A 22,063-nucleotide genomic window follows, 5' to 3' on the forward strand; every position below is an offset into this window, starting at 1 on the left:
GATACCCTTACTCCGCAAGACGTTTATCCTCCCCAATTCTGGGACACTCTGCACTTGCCCCAAGTACCTGCTGAATTGGTCTCCTCATTAACATCTCCCATTACACTTTCAGAAGTCTTAGCGACAATAAAACGACTTAAACAGGGCAAAGTCAGAGGGCCAGATGGATACACAAACTAATTCTACAAACAAATGTCCCCTAAAATAGGCTCGACTCTGCAAGCTGTTTTTAATAGAATTTTGACCGAGGGGATCCTGCCAGATAGATTTACAGACGCAGTGATTAAAGTTTTACCTAAACCAGGACGAAATCTTTCCTTTCCGGGCTCAAACAGGCCTATATCATTATTAAATGTGGGCTTCAAAATTTTTACCTCTATTCTAGCCCAAAGGCTAAAACCAATTATGCCACTTCTTGTTCACAAAGATCAGACTGGTTTTATAACTGGTCGTCACTCGGTTGTGAATCTCAGACGTGTCCTCTCGGTCATCCAGCATGCTAACTCAATTTCTTCTGACACTTCTTCCCCTGCTCTCATATTATCTATTGATGCAGAAAAGGCCTTTGACCTTTTATTGTGGCCCTTTCTTTTTAAAACCCTACATAATTTTGGTTTCCCTGAGACTTTTATTTCAATTTTACGAATCTTATACTCCTCACCTTCTTCCTCTATTTCCTGCAATGGACTTCTCTCCTCCTCATTCGTGTTGCAAAGGGGGACGAGACAGGGTTGCCCCCTGTAGCCTCTCCTTTTCGATCTCTCGATTGAACCCCTAGTGCTAGCTATACGTAGCTCACCTCAGATACACGGAATCTCAATTGACTCACAAATTCTGAAAATTGCATTATTTGCGGATGATACTCTGTTATTTTTAACAAAGCCAGAACAATCTCTACCTTCCTTATTACAATTGATATATTCCTTTGGGAAAGTAGCCGGGTATAGAATCAATGTTAATAAATCGGAACTCTTAATATTAGGTAAACCGTCAACTTCCTTACTTTCCCACCCAGATGTAACTGCTTTTAAAATGACTCATTCCCACTTTAAATATTTAGGTATTAATGTTTGCACAGATTTATCCAATCTCTATAGAATTAATTACTCCCCTGTTATAGAAAATGTAACCCTCAAATTGGACTCCTGGAAGGACTTACCTCTGTCTCTATTAGGCAGAATGGAAGTGATTAATTGCATTATTTTCCCAAAGCTATTTTATTTTATACAAATGCTCCCTATATCGTTAACACGTGCTGACACTCTCAAGATTGAAGCAATATTTTCGAAGTTCCTTTGGCAAGGTAAAAGACCAAGAATAGCCAGACAGAAATTGAAATCTCCTAAATCAAAGGGTGGCTTTGCAGCTCCAGATACACAGGCATACTCCCTAGCAGTTCAATTTAGATACATTGCTGACTGGCTCCATTGCTCATCACAATATATTGATTATGATTTGGAAGCAAAGATATTTGCCCCTTACGCTCCTACCGCACTCTTGCACCTACACCCGACTCGGATTCCTGCACCAATAAAAAGCCATATATTATTCAGAGACACCTTTTCCGCATGGTTAGCTATTAATAAATTATGTCATCGAGATCCCCACTTTTCCCAATATATCCCATTATGGGGAAACCCAATGTTCCCGCCCTCGTTGCTCAATGCCACATACTTACAATGGAAGGAGAAAGGTCTCGATGCTTTCCATAAAGTTTTTTACCCTGGAGGAACTTTATATTCCTTTCAGGATCTATGCCAATAATATGGAATATCTCCGCGTCACATGTATATGTATTTCCAGGTGCGTCACTTTGTTCTCTCCTATGGTGAACAGCCTCTAGGGGGAGACCCCAGTGGCTTAAATTCAACCTCTCAGACTATAGATGCTCTCCTACATTCTTTTCAGAAACGACCATATAAAGTGAAATATGTGTACTCTATTCTGTTAACTTGTTTGCCTACTGTACAATGGGACAACTTATTTTCTAAATGGAAAGCTGATAAACCTGACTTGTTAACTATTGCTGATCTCACACTTTCTTGTGAGAGATCTCTAAAATTTTTGTCCTCAGCGTATTTCCAGGAAGTTAATTTGAGATTTCTACACAGAGCTTACATCCCTCCCTCTCAACGAGCTCATATGGTTCCCTCAGAGACTGGCGAATGCCACAAATGTGGGAGGGCCTCAGAAACATTTATGCATTGTGTGTGGGAATGCAGAAAGATTAAGCGTTTTTGGTGTAAACTTCTCGCTTATGTTAACAGGTTAATTTCCTCACATGTGCTACCGGATCAGTTGGCATGTCTTGCTTTAAATTTTGCAAACTGGCAGATTGCTCCGAAATATTTTCCTATTATTAGTGTAATTCTCACGCTCGGTAGAAAATGTATATTGATTAAGTGGGGTTAAACGTTCAGCCCCAACCATTACTGAAATTCAACAAAAACTATTACAATTGATGTACTATGATAGAAAGACAGTGTTATTGTCACCCTCTTTTAGCACTCGAAAGTTTTGCCTCAAATGGAGTCCTGTCTTAGACACTTTACCTCCTACAACCAAACAGCATATATTAAGAACTCTTGATTGTTCTTTGGCCTCATATAGACTGTATGCATATGACTAATTATCTCAATGATATAATTTATAAATGGTCTCCTCTGGCAATAAAAGTACACATGTTAAGTATTAGGGCTGGTCCCTTCACTCATCTTTAGCCTGCATCCACTACCCCCACCCTCCCTCTCCTCTTGTGTTTCCCCATCTTCTATTTCTATTTCTGTTACTACTTTCTCTTGCTGTCCTCTTTATGCCTCTTTGAATTTAGTATTTCATTGACTAATACAGTATGGAAGTACTGATTATACAGTGATAAGTGTAAGGGTGTGGGTCTGACACCCTTTTATACACTATGCAGAAAAGAATTGGGTTAAGGATGCCGCACTGGACTGAGTGATGTTAAATAGATAGGTAATTTGAATGTGTTTCCAAGAAGACCGACCAGCCAGAAAAACTTCCGGAATTAATCAACATCTACCATTGAACAGAAAAAGTTCTTTTGTAGGTAGAAAAAAGGGTGATTGTCGATGGTGCTCCCATGGGTCTATTACATAGGTAATAAGGAGAGGAGAGAAAAAGGAAAAGTGACCTTTGTTGGGAGCACTCACTCTTGGAAACAATTATGATTTAGATTATGCGTAATGAGGTAGATATGAGATAATTAAAATGTAACCTTTAATTATTTTTAAATAAGATAAGAGTACACAAGAGATTTTTAATACTGTGTTTAAAAATATGGTTAAACAACGTGAATCATAGGTTTGAAATTACAACTGTGAATATATAGATGAATAAATAAGGCAGAAATACAGCACAAAATGCGGCAAAACCTAACAAGCCTGCCAGGTATTAATTTCTGAGGTTAGTGCAATAGCCGTTGCATTGCCGTCAAAAAACCTACAACACCTGGTATTCCTTAGTGGTCAACCTCCTAAGTACTGACCAGGCCCAACACCGTATTGCTTCCAAGATCAGACGAGATTGGGCATGTGCGGTGTGGTATGGTAGTAGATTTAAGGTTGATGAGGCAAAAACCTGCAGCTGGTATGCAGCTATTAAATACACCATAAGCCTGGTTGTTATGATGGGCAGATGATCTCTTGAAAGAGAAACATATGTTTGACCGTCATTGCACCAAATTGTACCCCAAATGTATAAGTATATGGAGGGTTAAATCATATGGTCAATCAGTTTTGCCAACTGGAGCCTCCTGTATGTTGCTTTTTTGTGCTGTGCAACATCATTCAAAATGGGTTTTTATCGTTCGGTAAGGCAAAAATAAACCCTTGTTATACTGAGGACATGCCTACAAGATTAATGAACATCAAAGCATAAATATGTTTCAAGAGATATAATATGATTAAAGCTGAAACTGAAATGATCTAGAACATTCCACCTTCCTCCCCCTCCACCTTCACAAAAAGTATAGGGCAGGGAATGGAAATGGACTAGAAAACATATTTATCAGCTGAAAATACAGATTAGCAGAAGTGGATAAGTAGATAGGAAATGTATCTCCAGAGACACAATCTCTATTATCCACACGGAGGCTAACTAAACCATTAGAGCCTGAAATACCAAGTGCTGTCTTTGTAACAATCTTGTTGAGCTGTTATGCTTTCAATAAAGAAACAAATATGCATGTATCCACAGTGTATCCACAATGTATCAGTCAAAATTGTGACATAAATCCATGCCAGATATAATTTGTGCTGTACTAGCAAGGGTATATGCTCTAGTTTTATGCCTGTGTTTGAAACCTGTGTAAAGAAACAATGCTGATTTCACAGGGATAAGAGAGTGACGACACCTGTACTGTAATTGCTACAGCCCTAAATGGTTACAAATTGTTCCTGATTATAGTGTGTCAGCCACATAAGGACACAGAAAGTGTCAAATATCACCATATGTGTTGATAGCACCTAGAAAGCAATAGTTTTCATATGCAGTGAATAATGCCTTTAGTAAGTGGCATAAATTTGCCGGAAAAAGACCAATGCACATAGTGTTAAATTACATCTGTGCGTGGCTGGAGAGCGGGAGACGAAAAATGTGCAGGATAAGAAAAAATATATCTATACTTATGACCGCATGGTGTATGTTTCCTGCTCGCTAAATGCCGTTGAGAGCTCGACTTCACGAGCTGTGTATCTCTGCGGCTCGCCTGGTCTCCTCTCCTGCCGGTCTGCTGGTCACGTGAGCGCGCTCGCCGTGACCACGTCCTCCTCCCTACGTACGTTTCACAGTTGCTTGTTCACGGGTAGTGTGAACACAAGGTGTCCAGACCCAGTTTTAATCTACAAGGGTGATAACTGATTGGCTACACCTATTAGTCATTATCATAATAAGGTCTGACAAAGTGAAATGAGCTGCATATTTAAACAGAAATGAGTAATTGCTGAGTAGATGTCCTGCACATGTTGAAGCAGATATAGGTAATTTACTGAGTAGATGTCCTGCACACAGCTATGGAAGGTATATTTAGAGGTGAAATGAGATGCTGTCTACATTTGATATGAATAAGGATTTTTTTGTAAAAGTTGTGTGAATTAGTGATAAGATAAAATTATTATTTGTTGTATATAAAAATAATTTTTTACACATATATAAATATATAAATTGAAGAGGAATTTGATCAGAGTAATTGTTGGTGGATAAAATGGACGAATAGTAAGGAAAAATGTGAGCCGTGTTGGTTAATGGTAACTGAATTTTTGAAAGTAATTGGGGTGTTGTGATGGGAATAAATGTGTGTGTGGGTAAAGAGGGCAAGAGCAGGGGAGGGGAGTATGTTTAGTGAAAGAATTGTATACTAAATAGTGGATAATGCGAAAAATGTATAATGGGGACATGCAAGTGCTATGGATGATTGTGGGAATGGATGCTAATAATGTGTGGGAGGAAGGGGGATGTTAGATGCCAGGAAGAAAAATTGTGAAAGTTATGTGAAAAATACGTGAAAAAATGTATATGTGAGATGCATATGTGAAAAACTGTTAGTGATGATATCCTGCTAGTGAGTCGGTGAGAAAAATGAAGGGGGGGGTTTGTGAGGGAAAATTTGATTAGGTGGAGGGGGGGAAGGGGGGTTTTGGGGGGGGGGTTTGAGGAGGGAAGGGAAGGGGGAAAGTTAGGGAAGGGAATGTGATGAAGTAAAACAAAGTTGTCCCTACTGAGATAATAGTTGTTGCTAGCGTAGCTCCCTTACATACAGTAATGAAATGGTCAGGTTGGAAGGAAAGCGCCAAAATTAATAGTTTCATTAAGTCCTTGAGGGTGTAGTGAGTCCAGTCTGAAAGTCCACTCACATTCCTTCCGTAAGAGAGTATTAGTCCAGTCTCCTCCTCGTATTCCAAGTTTAACTTGCTCTAGTCCACAGACTCTGAGTTCATCCCACCGACCTGCATGGTTGGAAACTAAATGTCGTGCTACGGAGGTGATTTGCTTCATTTTTTGTAGATCTTTTGTCGCATTGCGAATGGATCCAATGTGTTCCAGAATTATTTGCTTGAAGGCTCTAGTCGTCATGCCCACATACCTTTGTCCACAAGCGAACACTATACAATAGATCCCTCCTTCTGTTGAGCAGTTAATAAAGTGTCTGAGTTTAATGTCTTTTCCATAGCGGTCCTGGATATGATCAGTCTTAAGGATGTATTGACATGCTCTACAGTGACCACATGGATGTGTGCCGGTCGTAGGTTGTGATTTTCATCGGGTTGTTTGGAAATGGCTGGACACCAATCTGTCTTTCAAATTTCTCGATCTCCGCCAGCTCATGGATACTTGTGGTCCAAGTTTTTGAGATAGGGTAGGATCCAAGTGGAGGATTCCCCAGTGTTTTTGAATAGCTTGTTTGACCTGATGCCACTCTTGACAGAAACCCCCTACAAATCTGATGGTGTTGTCCTCTTGTTTCTTTTGTTTCTTTTCAAAGATTAAATGCTCTCTCTGGATAGTCTGAATGTTTCTACTAGCTTTCTTGATAGAAGTATTGCTGTATCCTCTCTCGCGTAATCTCTTCGAGAGGTCTTTGCTTTGTTCCGCAAAGTCCTCGTCGTTGGAGCAGTTCCTTCTTAAGCGTAGATATTCCCCCTTAGGTATGTTCATAATTGTTGGAGGAAAATAGGAGCTAGTTTGATGTAACAGAGTGTTGGAAGATGTCTCCTTCCTATACAGTTTTGTTGAGAGCATTTCGCTTTCATCTTTGTAAATTAGAACATCCAGAAACGGGAGTTCATCTTGACTGATATGACGGGTAAGTTGAATATTAAGATTATTGTTATTGAGATGTTCAATGAGTAAGAGAAGCATCTGTACGTCACCTTCCCATATCATCAAAATATCATCGATGTACCTTACCCACATGATGATATTGGATGTAAAGACATCGTTGCTGTCGCTGAACACAAATCCGCGTTCCCACCATCCTAGGAAAATATTAGCGTACGTGTTGGCACACGCTGCCCCCATAGCTGTGCCCCTGAAAGACAGATTGGTGTCCAGCCATTTCCAAACAACCCGATGAAAATCACAACCTACGACCGGCACACATCCATGTGGTCACTGTAGAGCATGTCAATACATCCTTAAGACTGATCATATCCAGGACCGCTATGGAAAAGACATTAAACTCAGACACTTTATTAACTGCTCAACAGACGGAGTGATCTATTGTATAGTGTGCGCTTGTGGACAAAGGTATGTGGGCATGACGACTAGAGCCTTCAAGCAAAGAATTCTGGAACACGTTGGATCCATTCGCAATGTGACAAAAGATCTACAAAAAATGAAGCAAATCACCTCCGTAGCACGACATTTAGTTTCCAACCATGCAGGTCGGTGGGATGAACTCAGAGTCTGTGGACTAGAGCAAGTTAAACTTGGAATACGAGGAGGAGACTGGACTAAAACTCTCTCACGGAAGGAATGTGAGTGGACTTTCAGACTGGACTCACTACACCCTCAAGGACTTAATGAAACTATTAATTTTGGCGCTTTCCTTCCAACCTGACCATTTCATTACTGTATGTAAGGGAGCTACGCTAGCAACAACTATTATCTCAGTAGGGACCACTTTGTTTTACTTCATCACATTCCCTTCCCTAACTTTCCCCCTTCCCTTCCCTCCTCAAACCCCCCCCAAAACCCCCCTTCCCCCCCTCCACCTAATCAAATTTTCCCTCACAAATCCCCCCCTTCATTTTTCTCACCGACTCACTAGCAGGATATCATCACTAACAGTTTTTCACATATGCATCTCACATATACATTTTTTCACGTATTTTTCACATAACTTTCCCAATTTTTCTTCCTGGCATCTAACATCCCCCTTCCTCCCACACATTATTAGCATCCATTCCCACAATCATCCATAGCACTTGCATGTCCCCATTATACATTTTTCGCATTATCCACTATTTAGTATACAATTCTTTCACTAAACATACTCCCCTCCCCCGCTCTTCCCCTCTTTACCCACACACACATTTATTCCCATCACAACACCCCAATTACTTTCAAAAATTCAGTTACCATTAACCAACACGGCTCACATTTTTCCTTACTATTCGTCCATTTTACCCACCAACAATTACTCTGATCAAATTCCTCTTCAATTTATATATTTATATATGTGTAAAAAATTATTTTTATATACAACAAATAATAATTTTATCTTATCACTAATTCACACAACTTTTACAAAAAAAATTATTCATATCAAATATAGACAGCATCTCATTTCACCTCTAAAGATACCTTCCAAAGCTGTGTGCAGGACATCTACTCAGTAAATTACCTATATCTGCTTCAACATGTGCAGGACATCTACTCAGCAATTACTCATTTCTGTTTAAATATGCAGCTCATTACACTTTGTCAGACCTTATTATGATAATGACTAATAGGTGTAGCCAATCAGTAATCACCCTTGTAGATTAAAACTGGGTCTGGACACCTTGTGTTCACACTACCCGTGAACAAGCAACTGTGAAACGTACGTAGGGAGGTGGACGTGGTGACGGTGAGCGCGCTCACGTGACCAGCAGACCGGCAGGAGAGGAGACCAGGCGAGCCGCAGAGATACACAGCTCGTGAAGTCGAGCTCTCAACGGCATTTAGCGAGCAGGAAACATACACCATGCGGTCATAAGTATAGATATATTTTTTCTTATCCTGCACATTTTTCGTCTCCCGCTCTCCAGCCACGCACAGATGTAATTTAACACTATGTGCATTGGTCTTTTTCCGGCAAATTTATGCCACTTACTAAAGGCATTATTCACTGCATATGAAAACTATTGCTTTCTAGGTGCTATCAACACATATGGTGATATTTGACACTTTCTGTGTCCTTATGTGGCTGACACACTATAATCAGGAACAATTTGTTACCATTTAGGGCTGTAGCAATTACAGTACAGGTGTCGTCACTCTCTTATCCCTGTGAAATCAGCATTGTTTCTTTACACAGGTTTCAAACACAGTCATAAAACTAGAGCATATACCCTTGCTAGTACAGCACAAATGATATCTGGCATGGATTTATGTCACAATTTTGACTGATACATTGTGGATACACTGTGGATACATGCATATTTGTTTCTTTATTGAAAGCATAACAGCTCAACAAGATTGTTACAAATACAGCACTTGGTATTTCAGGCTCTAATGGTTTAGTTAGCCTCCGTGTGGATAATAGAGATTGTGTCTCTGGAGATACATTTCCTATCTACTTATCCACTTCTGCTAATCTGTATTTTCAGCTGATAAATATGTTTTCTGGTCCATTTCCATTCCCTGCCCTATACTTTTTGTGAAGGTGGAGGGGGAGGAAGGTGGAATGTTCTAGATCATTTCAGTTTCAGCTTTAATTATATTATATCTCTTGAAACATATTATGCTTTGATGTTCATTAATCTTGTTGGCATGTCCTCAATATAACAAGGGTTTATTTTTGCCTTACCGAATGATAAAAACCCATTTTGAATGATGTTGCACAGCACAAAAAAGCAACATACAGGCGGCTCCTGTTGGCAAAACTGATTGACCATATGATTTAACCATCCATATACTTATACATTTGGGGTACAATTTGGTGCAATGACGGTCAAACATATGTTTCTCTTTCAAGAGATCATCTGCCCATCATAACAACCAGGCTTATGGTGTATTTAATAGCTGCATACCAGCTGCAGGTTTTTGCCTCATCAACCTTAAATCTACTACCATACCACACCGCACATGCCCAATCTCGTCTGATCTTGGAAGCAATACGGTGTTGGGCCTGGTCAGTACTTAGGTGGTTGACCACTAAGGAATACCAGGTGTTGTAGGTTTTTTTGACGGCAATACATCGGCTATTGCACTAACCTCAGAAATTAATACCTGGCGGGCTTGTTAGGTTTTGCTGCATTTCGTGCCGTATTTCTGCCTTATTTATTCATCTATATATTCACAGTCGTAATTTCAAACCTATGATTCACGTTGTTTAACCATATTTTTAAACACAGTATTAAAAATCTCTTGTGTACTCTTATCTTATTTAAAAATAATTAAAGGTTACGTTTTAATTATCTCATTTCTACCTCATTACGCATAATCTAAAACCATAATTGTTTCCAAGAGTCAGTGCTCCCAACAAAGGTCACTTTTCCTTTTTCTCTCCTTTCCTTATTACCCTTTTATACACTTTAAGGGTTTATGTGTGATATAACCTACATCTGGCTTACCGTGTTAAGGCTTCACACCTAAGATCTATTTTTTGAAAGTATCTTAAGATTTGATGTATATCATACTCCTTCTCTATACCAAGGAGTCTTCGTAATAGAATGTTCTATTCCACTCTGTATTTGAATTTACGTACATATTCGATTCAGCATTTTCTTGTTTGCTGATTTTTCTGTTCATTTCTGTATAACTGAAAAACTTTCAATAAACATATTTAAAAAAAATAAAAAAAATACTGTCAATAGGAAAACAAATAAACTAGCCAAGCTCCACTGACTGTAGTAATATGTGCAATATATCTTCATTTGCAGAATGTTTCCCTCCTGTACTTTGTTAAAACCCTAAATATATCAATGGCAGTGAACCAAATAGGAATAAAGAAATCTGCTCCCCCAACACAGAGGTATTGTTTCTGCAGGCAAAGGGAATAGGAAGCATATCCACAGCAACAGAAGATAATTCAGATCAAAACCAAATAAAAATAGGCAGAGTGAAGAACATAGCTAGGAACATAAAAAGCACAAACAAAACTCTAAAAGCTATGTGTGCAAATGCTAGGAGCTTAGGAAATAAAATCCCAGAACTAACTGCAATAATGACAAGGGATGATCTAGACATTGTGGCAATTACAGAGCCATGGTACAATGAAAATCATGACTGGGACATAGCTATACCGGGATATACTTTATTTATGAAGGACAGAATTGGAAAAATCAAAGGAGGGGTAGCAATGTATGTAAAAAATTCCATAAATACTACATTAATACAAAGTATTGAAGAAAAAACTGAGGCCCTTTGGGTGACCATAGAAACAGGGGAAAAGTTGATTATTCGTATTGGCGTGATATACAGGCCACCAGGTCAGGAAGAGGAACTTGACAAGAACCTATTGCAGGACATAACTAAAATGGCATTAAAAGGAGAGGTAATAATCATGGGAGACTTTAATCTTCCTGATGTAAACTGGGAGGTGTCTGTTGCTAGTTCCACTAGAAGTAGGAACATTTTAAATTCCCTTCAGGGAGCATCCCTCCACCAATTGGTGAGGGAGCCCACTCGGAAAGACGCAATATTAGACTTAATACTTACAAATGGAGACAGATTATCGGACGTAAAAGTGGGTGAAAACCTGGGATCCAGTGATCATCAAGCAGTATGGTTCAGCATTAAGACAGAGACTGACTCGTCCCATACAAAAACACAGGTGTTGGATTTTAGGAAGACTGATTTTGTAGGGATGGGAAAATGTGTAAGTGATTCTTTGGCAGAGTGGAGAACTTGGAAACAGTGCAGGAGAGCTGGGAAACATTCAAATGTGCAATATTGAAGGCAACAGACCTTTGTATCAAAACTGTTAGAAAAACACAAGGAAAAGGAAGCCAGTGTGGTTTGCAAAAGAAGTAGCAAATATTGTGAGAGCAAAAAAGATGGCTTTTAGGAAATATAAGCAGACACAAAATAATGAAGACAAAAAGATATATCTTGTTAGACAGAAGGAGACAAAGAAGGTAATCAGATGTGCAAAGGCACAAGCTGAGGAGAAAATGGCCCAGTCAGTGGGTAAAGGGGGCAAAACTTTTTTTAGGTATATAAGTGAAAAGAGAAAAACAAAAGGCGGAATTATAAAACTAAAGACGGACACTGGGAGTCTTGTTGAAGGAGACAATTTAATAGCAGATCATCTTAATGATTATTTTTGCTCAGTATTTACTACTGAAAGAGAGGAGATGGGGCCACAGTTAAGTTGCAGGGATATTCAGGAAAATGAAACAAGTACATTTACAGAGGAGAAGGTCCTAACAGAACTCTCAAAGCTGAAAGTGGACAAATCTATGGGGCCAGATGGGATACATCAAAGGATACTAAAAGAACTTAAAGAGGTGCTGGTAGCACCATTGATAGAATTATTCAACCAGTTATTAGCTACAGGAGAAATTCCAGGGGACTGCAAAAGAGCAAACGTAGTCCCACTACACAAAAGTGGAAGCAAGGAATAGGCAAACAACTACAGACCAGTGAGTCTTACATCAGTAGTAGGGAAATTGATGGAAACACTCTTAAAAGAAAGAGTTGTAGATTATCTCAAATCCAGCAATTTGCTGGATGCCAAACAGCATGGATTCACTGGGGGGAGATCATGTCAAACAAATCTTATTGACTTTTTTGATTGTGTGACTAAAGTGATGGATAAAGGTGGAGCCATGGATATAGCATATCTAGACTTTAGTAAGGCTTTTGACACAGTTCCACATCGCAGACTGCTAAATAAACTTGAAAGTTTGGGATTGGATATTAGGATTATTGAATGGATAAGATCTTGGTTGAAGGATAGAAAACAGAGAGTTGTGGTGAATGGAGTGCATTCACAGGAGGGAAATGTTACCAGTGGAATACCCCAGGGATCTGTACTTGGACCAGTGCTTTTTAATATCTTTATTGGTGACATTGCAAATGGCATTAAAGGGAAAGTATGCCTTTTTGCAGATGACACAAAGGTATGCAACAGGGTAGACACACCAGGTGGGATAAAACAAATGATTGAGGATCTAGGTAGACTAGAGGAATGGTCAAGAGTCTGGCAATTACAGTTTAATGTCAAAAAATGCAAAATCATGCACTTGGGTCTCAAAAATCCTAAAGCTAAATACAGTATTAATGGCACTATACTGGAAACTACTGAGGAGGAAAGGGATCTAGGAGTCACTATTTCAGATGACTTTAAAGCAGGTAAGCAATGTAACAAGGCAATGAGGAAGGCTAGTCAGATGCTTGGCTGCATTGGGAGAGGAATCAGCAGCAGAAAGAAAGAAGTAATAATGCCACTGTATAGGTCATTGGTACGGCCTCATCTAGAATACTGTATTCAGTTCTGGAGGCCATATCTTCAAAAGGATATTAATACATATGAAACTGTACAAAGGAGGGCAACTAAAATGGTGCATGGCCTACATCACAAAACATACCCAGAAAGACTAAGAAATCTCAATATGTATAGTTTGGAGCAGAGAAGGGAAAGGGGGGACATGATAGAAACTTTCAAATATATGAAGGGTTTTAACAAAGTCCAGGAGGGAAACATTCTCCAAATGAAGAGATGCAATAGGACACAAGGACATGCACTGAGACTGGAGGGGGGAGGTTTAGGGGAAATTTGCGGAAAAACTATTTCACAGAAAGGGTAGTGGACAAGTGGAATAGCCTCCCATCAGAGGTGGTAGAGGCTAAGACAGTAGAGCAATTTAAACATGCATGGGATAGACATAAGGATATCCTTACAAAGAAATAAGGATCAAATAAGGTTAGTGATACAAAATAATATAAAAAAATAAAAAAAATAATAAGGGGCAGACTAGATGGGCCAAGTGGTTCTTATCTGCCGACAAATTCTATGTTTCTAATGGTTTTAACAAAGTCCAGGAGGGAAAAAATTCAAATGAAGAGAAGCAATAGGACACGAAGACATACACTGAGACTGGTGGGAGGGGGGGGGGTCAGGGGGGACTTGAGGAAAAATTATTTCACAGAAAGGGTAGTGGACAAGTGGAATAGCATCCCATCAGAGGTGGTAGAGGAAAAGGGTTAATTTGGTGCCGCACAGGACTATAAACATTTCTTTATAATGGGCTCTTACAGAATTTGTCCCTTGTGAACCAACAGTGCATATGCATAAGAAATGCCTGTATCGGTAATCAAGGAGTTTGTTGGTGGTGCACCCAGAGTCAATGGTACATATCAGGGTTGCAAAGGAAAAGAGAGACTCTTTGTTGGGGCACGCTTGAAAACTAAAACTTAACTTTTAATTAGAATCTGATTAAATTATGGTACACAAGATCAACACACATATATACATTTTGTATGACACTTTAGGAAAAAGGCCACAGACTTGTTATAGCCTTTCTCCACCTGTGTTTTTTATTACAAGAAATGATTCTCACTCATGAAGTAATTAAGAGTAATCAATCTCCAATTAATGTAACTAATAAAGATGACAGTGACACCTGAGGTGAAAATATTAGAAATTAGATTTCAATATCTCAGGATAATAAGAAATCCTTAGCATAAAGTACATAGGCATTAGATATGGTAAAATTAGACTACGATTATAGTCCTTCAAAAATTGCCTATATAAATGATATATCCTGGTAAAGGTTAATCTGCTACCTTCAAATTTATGATAATCAAGTGCAATAGATGAGAAGACGAATAAAATAAATAAATGATCCGAGAAACTAATTGAATAAGAAGAGGGAAATATAGGTGTGAAATCGGTATGGTCAAAAGTTGCTCCAACACCTCTCCTTTTCACATAAAACCAGAGGTATTTATTACTGCACCTGATATTCCCTAGCAGTCTCCCATATAGGTACTAATCAGGCTGTTCACTGCTTAGCTTCCAAGATCAGGCGAGGTTGGGCGTCCCCAGTGAGATATGGCAGTAATATCACATAGATTGTGAATACAATGGTGTGTGGTTATTGGCATATACCAGAAGAAGTACTTCTATTGTCATCTTTATTAGTTACATTAATTGGAGATTGATTACTCTTAATTACTTCATGAGTGAGAATCATTTCTTGTAATAAAAAACACAAGTGGAGAAAGGCTATAACAAGTCTGTGGCCTTTTTCCTAAAGTGTCATAAAAATGTATATATGTGTGTTGATCTTGTGTACCATAATTTAATCAGATTCTAATTAAAAGTTAAGTTTTAGTTTTCAAGCGTGCCCCAACAAAGAGTCTCTCTTTTCCTTTGCAACCCAGAGGTGGTAGAGGCTAAGACAATAGAGCAATTAAAACATCCATGGGATAGACATAAGGATATCCTTACAAAGAAATAAGGATCAAATAAGGATTGAGCTAAAAATATGGTAAAAAAAATGGGAAGACTAGATGGGCCAAGTGGTTCTTATCTACTGACACATTCTATTTATTATTTATTGATGATGTGAGGACAAATGAGCTTGCTATGGTGAGTGCTGAATTATCTATTTATTTGTATGTATTTGGGTAGGTGGCTATGGGCTGCATGCACCCCACCCTATGAGTGCTGAGTGCAGACACTGCACCCCACTTCTGTGGTGGCGAGTGCTGTGGTTTTCTATATTTGATTGTATATTATGGGGTTAATCTTTGGTTAACTCTTATTAACCGTGGTCACAGGCCTTTTCATGCACCCCTGTGTAATCTCAATTGTTCTAAACCTGTGTCAGCTGCTTCTTGGTAATTTATCAACCAGTGTCAAGTGACTAGTGTACCTTTAAAAGCCATAAGATTTGTGGCAGGTATACATTAAACCTAGTGGGCATGTGTGCAGTTATATTATGTGTGATACATTTGGAAGGTTTTAATTCTTAAGGCTTTGTGATAGTGTAGGACCTGCATGAAGGTGGGGTACCTTGACGACCGGTATGCAGGCTTCTATGCATTGGCCAATTCACTAACTAAACCCCCATCATTTATTTATTGATGTTATGAGGATAAGTGAGCTTGCTATAGTGAGTGCTGAGTTCTCTATTTATATATATATATATATATATATATATTCTATGCAATTACTATCTGTGTAAGATAGCTTTATGTGCATTGGGTATGCTTTACCGGAGGATGGGATCCCGGAAGTCAGCATACTGATGCCGTTATCCTGGCCGCCAGAATGCTGGCAGGGGGTGAGCGCAACCAAGCCCCTTGCGTGCTCCTGCACTCACCACGCTGTGGGCTTGGTAGGTTTGCTGCGCTCGCTACAGGTTCTCTTCCCAATCTATGGGTGTCATCGACAGCCAAGAGTGGGTATAGCCCTGGCCCTCTGCCGGCATTTTGGAGGGAACGATCTCGGCGTCGGTATGGTTACCGCTGGGATCCCGAATGCCGGGATCGTAACTACATCCCCTTTATATGCATGCACTACCCTAAGTTGAGATAGAAAAAGTCAAAGCTGTACATGACTCTATATTGCTGACTTGGAACCAGTCAAAAAGAAGCAAATACAGATGAAACCATACTCATCTTGGCCTCTGGGCTGCGCCTAGGCACACCATGGTTTATTAGCATAAGCCTTTCATCTATTGTTCTCAGCTGCAATACAATACAGAGAGAACAATACATCCAGGGATTAAGGAGCAAATTCAGTAGGGATTGGAAAAATTACAAATTAGCAAAAATTGCGAGCAAAAGCAAAATTGCGAAAGCACGACCAAACGGAAAAACTGCAACACTAATTTCATTTAACAAAAAGAAGGTACGCCTTGTGAAATGTGCAAATATTGTGAAAACCATCCTAATAATCGCAATTTTTGCGTCCATGTTTCTGATGTTGCATTTTTTGCTAACGACAGTGTTTTTCCATTAAAAAATTGCACGACCTACTTTCCTGCACCCAAATTAAAGAAACTACTCAACAATTGTAAATCAATTCAATCTTTACTTAATTAGTCAAATGATCTTGTGGTAATTTAGCAATTATTATCTTAAAGACACTGCAGTGTTTTTCTTCAAACATTGACTAATGCCCATAAAGGGTCCTACACATTGAGCAATCCGCCACCAAGCTGATACGGCCAACGGGCGACCCGGCGGCGGGGGGGTGGGAGCAGTGATGGGGGAAAATGGAAGTTTTTTCACCCCCCATCACCCGGCTCCATAGCTGTGCAGGCAAATATGGACAATCTCATTCATAATGGCCTGCATGCACAAGCGACGGGGTACCAGCGATGAACTACCGTGGAGCCGCGCATCGTTCATCGCTGGTGCCACCACACTCAAATATATAAATGGTATCTAGGTCATTAATGAACGAGATCATTCATATCTTTGAGTATTATCGCCCAGTGTGTAGCCCTATAACTGTGTTCAAATATATTAAACTAGAGAGAGTGTGAATTCTAGCCTCTAAACACTACACAACAGCAATTATTGGTATATGTTTTAACAAACACACTTTTTTTGGAGTCAAAATATTTTAATTTTGAAACAACAGTAACATTGTTATAAAAAAAAAGTGTTTTTTTTTATTGTGAAGTGGTCAAGCATTAAATATTATTGTTTCTTTGCTGTTATTTACATACCTTACTTTAAGGAATTATGTGTAAATATTTGTTTCAATAAGAATACAATTGGAGCAGAATTTGCAAAACTTGAAAATAAAAAGATGGTGTTGCTGTTTTTCAACATATGTGTATGTGTGAAGCGCACAAATAAAATTGAAAAAATAAAAAAATGTATGTGGGTATGTTTTGTTTAACAAAAAAAGTTGGTTGTTTAAAAAATAAAAATGTTAGGAAGCTAAATGTCTTTCAGCAGATACTACTAAGCAAAATGCTTGTAAAGGTTATTTTACATTTTCTTCTTTCAAATAGTGTGGTTGTCAAACCTCGATTGTTAGTAAGTGTAAACACAAATCGGTTAGTAACAAATATTTTCACAATCAACATGTGTTACATGGTTAAACAATACCTTACATGTTTCTAAAGGGCCCTACACATTGAGTGATCAACCGCCGAGTTGACCGACAGTGGATATGGCCAATTGGCGACCCGGCGGTGGGGGGGGGGGGGGGGGCAGTGACGGGGGGAGTGAAGTTTCTACACTTCCCCCATCACCCGGCTCCATAGAAGTGCAGGTAAATATGGACAAATCATCCATATTGGCCTGCATGCACAGGCGACGGGACACCAGCTATGAACGAGCGCGGAACCGTGCATCGTTCATCGCTGGTGCCTCCACACTCAAAGATATGAACGGTATCTTGTTCATTAATGAATGAGATCATTCATATCTTTGAGTATTATCACCCAGTGTGTAGGGCTTATAAGTTCCAATACAGCTGAATGAAGTGATTTGTGGTCTGAGGTGTGAGCTTCTTCAGCGGGGTTGCAGTATACAATGATTGCAGTATACATGCAGTCTACAAATGAGGTCAGTTTGTGCAATTTTTAGGGTAGACCTGTAGTCACTCAGGAACTGCACATTAGAAATGTGCGATCTGTTGTAAAAATTGCGTATGCACCACCCACCGAACAACAGCATACACCCACAACACGCCCCGCAACACGCCCCTGATCGTAGTTTTTGCGAGTCCAGCCCTTTAGTATGCCCCGTCCAAGCCTACTTTTAGTAGTGCATACGCAGTTTTTGCAAAGTCTCAGAATTTTTTTTTCTCAGTCTTTCCTATTTAAGTGGCAGAATTTGCGTTTTTACGCTTTTTTTGCTAATTTTGCTGATTTGCGATCCTTGCCGAATTAGGCCCTAAATCACTACAGCAGGGGATTAAGTCTGACTGCCCTGGCTCATTTAATCCTATTACAGGCCAAGATAAAGATGGCTCCATCTGTGTATTTGTGATTGTGGATGTTTCTGACTCTGAGGTGGAGCTGTATCAAGCCTTGGAGAGGCAGTTTATTTCTCCTCAATGTTACTGTACATCTCCACCTACAGAATACCAGTGTAAAGATACAATGGGTTAGTGACCAGTACCATTTGATGTCCATTTACCTGCTTCTATAACACCACAGAGAGATTCATTTTAATAAGTTGCAGTGCCAGGGTTAGTAACATTGAATTGCTCCCTATAAACCCCCAAACACCATCGCATCACACTAATATTATATTTTAAAAAATTCTTATAAGTACATCTGTAAAGGACAGTATGAGGAGGAGAGTCAGCCATATTGAAGCTACTCACAGTCAATCTAGCACACTACTCCATTTGACATGCAATTTTTTGAAATGCCTGTTCTTTAAATGGCCAGATGTTTACAAAACTGCAAAAACAAAAAAATATTTCTCTAATGAATCACCTCAAAAGGTAGTCTACTGAAGTAATATAATTCTAACGCAAAACATTGCTAGTCATTAAACATCCGGTGCATTGCGTTACAGTATGCTTTTCCAAAATAAATACATTTTTAAAAGATTGAGTGTCAAACTTAAATTACTGTATTCCAGATTTATCATTCTTTAAGTTTATTCTGCTATGAAATGCAGCAAACCAAGATGGTTCTCCATTGACATACCAAAGTCACATTTTTCTCTGCTTCAATAAAATTTTTTGAGAAGTAGACCTTCAAATACCCATGAAACCCTCACAAAAAGTCACATGGCAAAAGGCAGTGTTTTAAAGACAGTCTTCATATAAGGGCATGCCTTTCTTCAGCCTATTAACATGCTTAAGATATTAAGATCCACCATAGGGAGTCTCCAGTATAATAGAAGCAATTTTTCCTCGAAACAGATTAAAATGACCTTTACTGTAACACATACAAAAATAATCTAGTTTAAAGACAAATGAAAAGATTAGTGCCATTAATTCTTTTTCTGTTAAATTGGACCAATATTTCCATTGTCAGGTCACAGTACACCAGTTGTAATTATAAAAAGCGCTAATGTCAGACTGTAGGGTGAGCCCATTGGTAAAGGATTAGCTAAATTATGCTCAGAACATCCTAAAGATGATTTGGGCATGTACAGTGCAGCATTTAGAACCTGGGCCATTGGAGTAGCCTGCTGATAGGGATACCTCCCCTGGTGGGCAAAACAGTCTCAAAGGGTATTTATGGCAGTAGGATGAGGGGAGTCATGGCTGAAATATCAGGATGGGGTCATGACTGTGACATCAGTATGGGTTCAAAATAAAGGACAAGGCTAAAGGGGGGACATCTATAGACCCATCTGAACAGGCGTATCCAGTGGTTCACTGCTCCACAGCATGGCCATCTGGCATGTTGATAGCTATTGTGCTCAAAGTGTATGCAACTAGGACAACTAAGGGTGGACAAGATAAAGGATAGCTTGATCCCTGATGTCCAGAGAGCACAAGTGGGTGGGGGGCACTACTCTGTGTGAGATAGTGAACCAAAATGGTGCAATGGGAGTGGGGTTGGGGCAGTGGGAGCACAGCACAAGATAGAGGAGAAAGGAAAAGAAAGAGATTGGAAACTAAGGCAGAGTGAGGAAAGAAGAAAAGAGCAGGTACAAGCAATAAAGAGAATTAAATGCACAGTGACACACCAAACCAGAGTACAGTAAGTGGGTACAATCCCTGCCCTGCAGTCGGCAACCAAAGAGGCCAACGTCATACCACACCAAGTCTAATATAGGTTCCTGAGACACAACTCCACCCATCATAGCACACTGGTTGTATTAACCAAACCAAGGAAAAAACTCACAGGGTTATTTAACACAGAAAACACAAGCCTGGCTCTGCATCAGTGATTAATCTCTTTGGGCAGCACGGATGGTGTAATGGTTAGCATTACTGCCTCACTGCACTGAGGTCTTGGGTTTGATTCCCACCATGGCCCTAACTGTGTGGAGTATGCATATTCTTCCAGTATTTGCTTGGGTTTCCTCCGGGTACTCTGATTTCTTCCCACAATCCACGTATATACTGGTAGGTTAATTGGGTCCCAACAAAATTAACCTTAATGTGTATGTGTGTGTATACATGTGATAGGGAATAGAGATTGTAAGCTCCACTGGGGCAGGGACTGATGTGAATGGCTGAATATTCTCTGTACAGCGCTGCGGAATATGTGTGCCCTATATAAATAACTAATAATAAATTAAACAATCCAACATCATGGGCTATAAATGAATGTTTCAAAGTTTCATTGCTGGTAGGAAAAAGCCAAGTTCATAATGGATCAATCAATACAGTGGACTGAATCCTGAAGCACAGGTAGTCGCCATTTTATCAGAATCTGTCACCGGCAATAAGGCTAATCCCACCTTGCTTTTTGAACTGGCATGACTCTAATGGAGAAATTCACCACTGGAGTATTCAAAGTGGTCACGTGACTTGGCATCTCAGCTAAATAGTAGGCATCCAGGACACAGAATTACTGCAAATCGCTGCAGCTCCCAGTGCGTCATGCACCAAGTTCTAACAATTATCTTACAATATAAAATGAATTATAGCAAAAATGTAAATTATCATAACAATGTTCAGTTCTTTGTAAACTATTTATAATAATTAATAACGCAAGCATTATCCTAGTTCATGACTCTTTGACTATTAAAATTTGACATCTGATACTGCAACTTCAAAATCTCATCACTTCTACTTTGAAAGCATGACATGCGTAGAGTATTATAGTGATATGAGCTATTAGCCCATTATAATATACTTTTAGGGGGGATTTAATTAGGTGCGAATGTGGTGAATTCACAGCAAATTCGCATTGCGAATTACATTTGTGATTCAGTTCCAAAATCGCATTCCTTTTTCAGAGTAAATCCACCTGTTTTTGTTCACACCACCTGAGCATGTGAAAAGTTAGGAAAAATCTTTATTTAAAGGTGAAAATGTTGGGACGTGCTTCATAATTTTTTTTACACCCCCCATAGTGACTAATTAGGCATTTGGAAGTTTTCAATCAGTTTAATGTACCTATATTTATATATAATTTTTAGGGTGAAAAAAAAATAAGTAGCCTCAAAGTACCAGAAAATCAACACACTTGTTAGTTCAGGCATTCCACATATAAATATAAGTATTTATTTCAATGAAAAATAATTGCTTTTTATAAATGCTTTAGATTTTTTTTTAAATTGAAAGGGGCCTTAAGTTACCCAAAAGTCATTAAATGTCTTTGTACAGTAATGAAACCAAATTTGTAAGCTTTATAAATTAAAAAATGCACAAATCAGCCGTTTGACACCTTTTAAAAGTTACAATACTTTCCTTATGCCCATGAACAGTCTTCTATAGGAATCTGCTAACAAAGTTGGCACTTTTTGGGGGTCTAGGAAGGTCTCCCCAATATTTAATGCTATT

General features: G+C 39.1%; 3 pseudogenes; 1 reads left to right on the top strand and 2 right to left on the bottom strand.

Annotated features, from left to right (window-relative positions):
• Positions 1–3,456: 3,456 nt before the first annotated feature.
• Positions 3,457–3,575, bottom strand: LOC134936993 (5S ribosomal RNA; annotated as a pseudogene).
• A 6,208-nt stretch (positions 3,576–9,783) lies between these two features.
• LOC134939082 (5S ribosomal RNA) lies at positions 9,784–9,902 on the top strand (annotated as a pseudogene).
• A 4,713-nt stretch (positions 9,903–14,615) lies between these two features.
• Positions 14,616–14,734, bottom strand: LOC134937368 (5S ribosomal RNA; annotated as a pseudogene).
• Positions 14,735–22,063: the final 7,329 nt, after the last annotated feature.

Source organism: Pseudophryne corroboree, chromosome 6, assembly GCF_028390025.1.
Source record: "Pseudophryne corroboree isolate aPseCor3 chromosome 6, aPseCor3.hap2, whole genome shotgun sequence".
NCBI lineage: Eukaryota > Metazoa > Chordata > Amphibia > Anura > Myobatrachidae > Pseudophryne > Pseudophryne corroboree.